We start from the raw sequence: 8032 nt of genomic DNA on the forward strand, positions 1-8032 counted from the left end.
ACACCCTAGTCCTGCCTATGCCAGAGTTTGTCGGACGGAAGAAGATGCCACATGCCTGTCCCATTTAAAACAAAGGCTCAAGTCTAGCCATGCCAATGGTGCTGACACCCCACTCTCACACCTGTTCTATTGAGGATTAGCCCCTAATGCTGCTATGCCAGAGCAATGCCCCTCTTCAGCCTCCATGCCTGCCCTACCATGACTCTGCACATTACCATTCAGGTAAAGGGTCATATCACAGGCCAGGGTCGTATTCAAGGTCATAAGGCCCATATGAGTAATTGTTTATATTTGCCCTGCCTTGAGGCATGATTACATATTCCACGTAGATTCCAACTGTGTTTCCTTCAAAGGAACTGCACACAAACCTCTATAGTTCTACTCATTATGCCCATATCTACAGTTGAAGTCGGAAGTTTACATACACTTAGGTTGGAGTCATTAAAACTAGTTTTTCAACCACTCCATAAATTTCTTGTTAACAAACTATAGTTTTGGCAAGTCAGTTAGGACATCTACTTTGTGCATGACACAAGTAATTTTTCCAACAATTGTTTCCAGACAGATTATTTCACTTATAATTCACTGTATCACAATTCCAGTGGTTGAGAAGTTTACATGCACTAAGTTGGAAAATTCCAGAAAATGATGTCATGGCTTTAGAAGCTTCTGATAAGCTAATTGACCTAATTTGAGTCAATTGAAGGTGTACCTGTGGATGTATTTCAAGGCCTACCTTCAAACTCAGTGCCTCTTTGATTGACATCATGGGGAAATCAAAAGAAATCAGCCAAGACCTGTTGTAGACCTCCATAAGTCTGGTTCATCATTGGGAGCAATTTCCAAACGGCAGAAGGTATCACGTTCATCTGTACAAACAATGGTACGCAAGTATAAACACCATGGGACCACGTAGCCGTCATACCGCTCAGGAAGGAGATGTGTTCTGTCTCCTAGAGATGAACGTACTTCGGTGCGAAAAGTACAAATCAATCCCAGAACAGAAAAGGACCGTGTGAAGATGCTGGAGGAAACAGGTACAAAAGTATCTATATACACAGTAAAACGAGTCCTATATCGACATAACCTGAAAAGCCGCTCAGCAAGGAAGAAGCCACTGCTCCAAAACCGCCATAAAAAATCCAGACTACGGTTTGCAACTGCACATTGGGACAAAGATCGTACTTTTTAGAGAAATGTCCTCTGGTCTAATGAAACAAAAATAGAACTGTTTGGCCATAATGCCCATTGTTATGTTTGGAGGAAAAAGGGGGAGGCTTGCAAGCCAAAGAACACCATCCCAACCGTGAAGCACGGGGGTGGCTGCATCATGTTGTGGGGGTGCTTTGCTGCAGGAGGGACCGGTACAATTCACAAAACAGATGGCATCATGAGGTAGGAAAATTAGGTGGATATATTGAAGCAACATCTCAAGACATCAGTCAGGAAGTTAAAGCTTGGTCACAAATGGGTCTTCCAAATGGACAATGACCCCAAGCATACTTCCAAAGTTGTGGCAAAATAGCTTAAGGACAACAAAGTCAAGGTATTAGAGTGGCCATCACAAAGCCCTGACTTCAATCCTATAGAAAATGTGTGGGCAGAACTGAAAAAGCATGTGCGAGCAAGGAGGCCTACAAACCTGACTCAGTTACACCAGCTCTGTCAGGAAGAATGGCCCAAAATTCACCCAACTCGTGGGAAGCTTGTGGAAGGCTACCCGTAACGTTTGACCCAAGTTAAACAATTTCAAGGCAATGCTACCAAATACGAATTGAGTGTTTGTAAACTTCTGACCCGCTGGGAATGTGATGAAAGAAATAAAAGCTGAAAGAAATAATTCTCTCTACTATTATTCTGACATTTCACATTCTTAAAATGAAGTGGCGATCCTAACTGACCTTAGACGGGGAATTTTTACTCTGATTAAATGTCAGGAATTGTAAAAAACTGAGTTTAAATGTATTTGGCTAAGGTGTATGTAAACTTCTGACTTCAACTGTATATGTCACGCCCTGACCTTAGAGAGCCGTTTTATTTCTCTATTTGGTTAGGTCAGGGTGTGATTTGGGGTGGACATTCTATGTTGTCTATTTCTTTGTTTTTGGCCGAGTATGGTTCCCAATCAGAGGCAGCTGTCTATCGTTGTCTCTGATTGGGAATCATACTTAATCATGACCATAATCATGACCATATAATAATAATAATAATCATGACCATATCCCCCGTGCATCCCGCAAAGGCGGTGTTGCTAACATTTACGATAGCAAATTTCAATTTACAAAAAAAAAAAAAGACGTTTTAGTCTTTTGAGCTTCTAGTCATGAAATCTATGCAGCCTACTCAATCACTTTTTATAGCTACTGTTTACAGGCCTCCTGGGCCATATACAGCGTTCCTCACTGAGTTCCCTGAATTCCTATCGGACCTTGTAGTCATAGCAGATAATATTCAAATTTTTGGTGATTTTAATATTCATATGGAAAAGTCCACAGACCCACTCCAAAAGGCTTTTGGAGCCATCATCGACTCAGTGGGTTTTGTCCAACATGTCTCTGGACCTACTCACTGCCACAGTCATACTCTGGACCTAGTCTTGTCCCATGGAATAAATGTTGTGGATCTTAATGTTTTTCCTCATAATCCTGGACTATCGGACCACCATTTTATTACGTTTGCAATCGCAACAAATAATCTGCTCAGACCCCAACCAAGGAGCATCAAAAGTCGTGCTATAAATTCTCAGACAACACAAAGATTCCTTGATGCCCTTCCAGACTCCTTCTGCCTACCCAAGGACGTCAGAGGACAAAAATCAGTTAACCACCTAACTGAGGAACTCAATTTAACCTTGCGCAATACCCTAGATGCAGTTGCACCCCTAAAAACATTTGTCATAAGAAACTAGCTCCCTGGTATACAGAAAATACCCGAGCTCTGAAGCAAGCTTCCAGAAAATTGGAACGGAAATGGCGCCACACCAAACTGGAAGTCTTCCGACTAGCTTGGAAAGACAGTACCGTGCAGTATCGAAGAGCCCTCACTGCTGCTCGATCATCCTACTTTTCCAACTTAATTGAGGAAAATAAGAACAATCCAACATTTATTTTTGATACTGTTGTAAAGCTAACTAAAAAGCAGCATTCCCCAAGTGAGGATGGCTTTCACTTTAGCAGTAATAAATTCATGAACTTCTTTTAGGAAAAGATCATGATCATTAGAAAGCAAATTACGGACTCCTCTTTAAATCTGCGTATTCCTCCAAAGCTTAGCTGTCCTGAGTCTGCACAACTCTGCCAGGATCTAGGATCAAGAGAGACACTTAAGTGTTTTAGTACTATATCTCTTGACACAATGATGAAAATAATCATGGCCTCTAAACCTTCAAGCTGCATACTGGATCCTATTCCAACTAAACTACTGAAATAGCTGCTTCATGTGCTTGGCCCTCCTATGTTGAACATAATAAACGTCTCTCTATCCACCGGATGTGTACCAAACKCACTAAAAGTGGCAGTAATAAAGCCTCTCTTGAAAAAGCCAAACCTTGACCCAGAAAATATAAAAAACTATCGGCCTATATCGAATCTTCCATTACTCTCAAAAAAAWTTGAAAAAGCTGTTGCGCAGCAACTCACTGCCTTCCTGAAGACAAACAATGTATACGAAATGCTTCAGTCTGGTTTTAGACCCCATCATAGCACTGAGACTGCACTTGTGAAGGTGGTAAATDACCTTTTAATGGCGTCAGACCGAGGCTCTGCATCTGTCCTCGTGCTACTAGACCTTAGTGCTGCCTTTGATACCATCGATCACCACATTCTTTTGGGGAGACTGGAAACCCAAATTGGTCTACACTGACAAGTTCTGGCCTGGTTTAGATCTTATCTTTTGGAAAGATATCAGTTTGTCTCTGTGAATGGTTTGTCCTCTGACAAATCAACTGTACATTTCGGTGTTCCTCAAGGTTCCGTTTTAGGACCACTATTGTTCTCACTATATATTTTACCTCTTGGGGATGTCATTCGAAAACATAATGTTAAYTTTCACTGCTATGCGGATGACACACAGCTGTACATTTCAATGAAACATGGTGAAGCCCCAAAATTGCCCTCGCTAGAAGCCTGTGTTTCAGACATAAGGAAGTGGATGGCTGAAAACGTTCTACTTTTAAACTCGGACAAAACAGAGATGCTTGTTCTAGGTCCCAAGAAACAAAGAGATATTCTGTTAAATCTGACAATTAATCTTGATGGTTGTAAAGTTGTCTCAAATAAAACTGTGAAGGACCTCGGCGTTACTCTGGACCCTGATCTCTCTTTTGACGAACATATCAAGACTGTTTCAAGGACAGSTTTTTTCCATCTACGTAACATTGCAAAAATCAGAAATGTTCTGTCCAAAAATGATGCAGAAAAAGTAATCCATGCTTTTGTTACTTCTAGGTTAGACTACTGCAATGCTCTACTTTCCGGCTACCCGGATAAAGCACTAAATAAACTTCAGTTAGTGCTAAATACGGCTGCTAGAATCCTGACTAGAACCAAGAAATTTGATCATATTACTCCAGTGCTAGCTTCCCTACACTGGCTTCCTGTTAAGGCAAGGGCTGATTTCAAGGTTTTACTATTAACCTATAAAGCGTTACATGGGCTTGCTCCTACCTATCTTTCCGAGTTGGTCCTGCCGTACATACCTACACGTACGCTACGGTCACAAGACGCAGGCCTCCTAATTGTCCCTAGATTTTAAGCAAACAGCTGGAGCAGGGCTTTCTCCTATAGATCTCCATTTTTATGGAATAGTCTGCCTACCCATGTGGAGAGGCAGACTCGGTCTCAACCTTTAAGTCTTTACTGAAGACTTATCTCTTCAGTAGGTCATATGATTGAGTGTAGTCTGGCCCAGGAGTGTGAAGGTGAACGGAAAGGCTCTGGAGCAACGAACCGTCCTTGCTGTCTCTGCTGGCCGGTTCCCCTCTCTCCACTGGGATTTTCTGCCTCTAACCCTATTACAGGGGCTGAGTCACTGGCTTACTGGTGCTCTTTCATGCCGTCCCTAGGAGGGGTGCGTCACTTGAGTGGGTTGAGTTACTGACGTGATCTTCCTGTCTGGGTTGGCGCCCCCTTGGTTTGTGCTGTGGTGGAGATCTTTGTGGGCTTACTCGGCCTTGTCTCAGGATGGTAAGTTGGTGGTTGAAGATATCCCTCTAGTAGTGTGGGGGCTGTCTTTGGCAAAGTGGGTGGGTTATATCCTTCTGTTTGGCCCTGTCCGGGGTATCATCGGATGGGGCACAGTGTCCCCTGACCCCTCCTGTCTCAGCTCCAGTATTTATGCTGCAGTAGTTTATGTGTCGGGGGCTAGGGTCAGTTGGTTATATCTGGAGTACTTCTCCTGTCTTATCTGGTGTCCTGTGTGAATTTAAGTATGCTCTTTCTTTCTCTCTCTCGGAGGACCTGAGCCCTAGGACCATGCGTCAGGACTACGGGCATGTGACTCCTTGCTGTCCCCAGTCCACCTGGCCTTGCTGCTGTCCAGTTTCAACTGTTCTGCCTGCGGCTATGGAACCCTGACCTGTCCACCGGACGTGCTACTGTCAGACCTGCTGTTTTCAACTCTCTAGAGACCGCAGGAGCGGTAGAGATACTCTTAATGATCGGCTATGAAAAGCCAACTGACATTTACTCCTGATTATTATTTGACCATGCTGGTCATTTATGAACATTTGAACATCTTGGCCATGTTCTGTTTTAATCTCCACCCGGCACAGCCAGAAGAGGACTGGCCACCCCTCATAGCCTGGTTCCTCTCTAGGTTTCTTCCTAGGTTTTGGCCTTTCTAGGAAGTTTTTCCTAGCCGCCGTGCTTCTACACCTGCATTGCTTGCTGTTTGGGGTTTTATGCTGGGTTTTTGTACAGCACTTCGAGATATTAGCTGATGTACGAAGGGCTATATAAAATAAACTTGATTTGATTTGATACTTAGGCAGCCCTTTTTCCCACTTTCTGTTGTGGGATCTTGTTTTTGTTAGTTGCTGGTTTAGCGCTACATTACTTTACGTGTCACTTATCTTTCTTGTTTTTTTGGTGTTCGTTCAATAAATTCTAAATGTACGCCTACCACGCTGCAATTTGGTCTCATTCCGACGACAGCCGTAACAGTATAATTCACATCGCTTCCTATCTCACTCATCAGCATATCTGGTATTTATGTGGTAGCGGTTATAATGTCACCTTATTAGCATAGCAGGTATTTATGGTAATGTTTATATCGTTACCTCATCAGCATAGTGTCACATCCTACCTCCTTTACTATTAGCTAGCGTGTGGAATGTCATTCACCTATTAACTTCAGCCTATGAGCGTGGCACACCAAGACAATTCCACCGCTCTTGTTGATTAACCTATGGGCTCACTCGTGCATTAAGCACTCTCCTTTCTCTCCGATGGGCATGAATCTGGAGGATTATTTACTGTGTATGTCAACTCAAACCTTTGTGCCTCCCACTTGTTGTTTTGTAGCAACGACCTTCCAACTCCCCACCACCACCAGCATAATAACCTCATTCCCCCAGCAGGGGGGTTTTGATGCCAGCTGCCCAACATAGGACAGTCTGTCATCAGCATCTGGCTCTGAGGAGCATTCCTCGTAGACGAGGCCTACCCCAAACTATTCAATAAAATTCCATATTTTATTCTGTCTATTTTGTCATTCAGTTAAGCCTATACTGGATTGAACTGAATTATGGGCCATCCTCCCCACACCAGCCTCCTGTTGTCTCACCCACTCCAAAGAGAGGTCTCTGTGGCTCAGAATGTGATGTGTCTCTGACGGTCAGTGGCTGATCCTGTGTGACTGAAACTGTCAAGGGCCGCCACACTTGAGATCACTGGCAGATGCAGGCTGGCTTTTTCTGGCTCCCTATCTTCTCCACTTTCAGCACAAGGCCCCATTCCTCAGATAGCAGATGCTTTGGAAGACTCATGTAGTGAACTTACACATACATGCCTGAGCCCTGGCATGGACCTCGATCTGCCAACTATTCCCTCTCAGCGCCAGACAGGAAAGAGAGTGGATTTTTTCAGCCATTGTGTGCCAAATTACCCGTATGACAGGCCAGCACCACATTACTATTGCCGTTTGCGTCACAAGATCGTAGTTTATGTATGTGTTTTAGCACCTCTAGTTGTTTGATGCATTGTCTGTAATGAATAAGTTACTTCATCACACTTGATGGTTGTGCACAATCTTGCTGAGAAGGTTTTTTTTGGGGGGGGGGGGCTCTGTCACACAAAAAGATGACTGGAAGCAGCACTGTCAGCCTTTTTGAAGCTGAGGTCTGTAGTAACTTATCAGGAAGTAGTGGGCAGGGTGATTTAAGATATTGTAGCATGGGCTATGTTAAACAGAAGAGGTTTTTACAAGCCTTGTCGTACCAGTTACAGCAAGATACTATTTCAGTCTGACCATTTTCAAAGCTATTGGGTGTCTCCTCTGTATATTTGTATGTGAATGTACAGTTGGAGTACTCCCCTCCCTCTCATCTCTCTCACACACAGGTACGCAAATACGTGCACATATATCCACCGTTATGAGCTTGCAAAGCTATAGGAAAGGGTAAACTGCAAAGTCACAGTAGGATTTCAGTCCAGCTTCCACCAAGTGCACAGCTGAAATTCCTAGAAGAGAGGGGCAATCATGGTTATTTGGGAGATGATTGATATCCTAGAGCAAATGCCCCCCCTAACATGGCCATGCTATGTTACTCTGAGGGAAAGCAATACAGTACTGGAAATGTAATCTAAAATAAAATGTTAGTCAAACAAATTATGTAAAAGTGATTTCCTTCTGCTCTCTATCTCTTTCTCTCTCTCTCCAGTGCGTGTAGGGTGCTGTTTATATTTTGTCAGCCAAGGAACTGACCATAACTAGAGCTACTGTATGTCTAAATGTTGCAGTAATTCAAGAGCTGGCCAAGAGGGAATTGTCACCCTAATCACATTGCAAATCCATTGTAAGGATTAGACAATTT

This window comes from Salvelinus sp. IW2-2015, linkage group LG25 (genome assembly GCF_002910315.2).
Source record: "Salvelinus sp. IW2-2015 linkage group LG25, ASM291031v2, whole genome shotgun sequence".
Lineage (NCBI taxonomy): Eukaryota > Metazoa > Chordata > Actinopteri > Salmoniformes > Salmonidae > Salvelinus > Salvelinus sp. IW2-2015.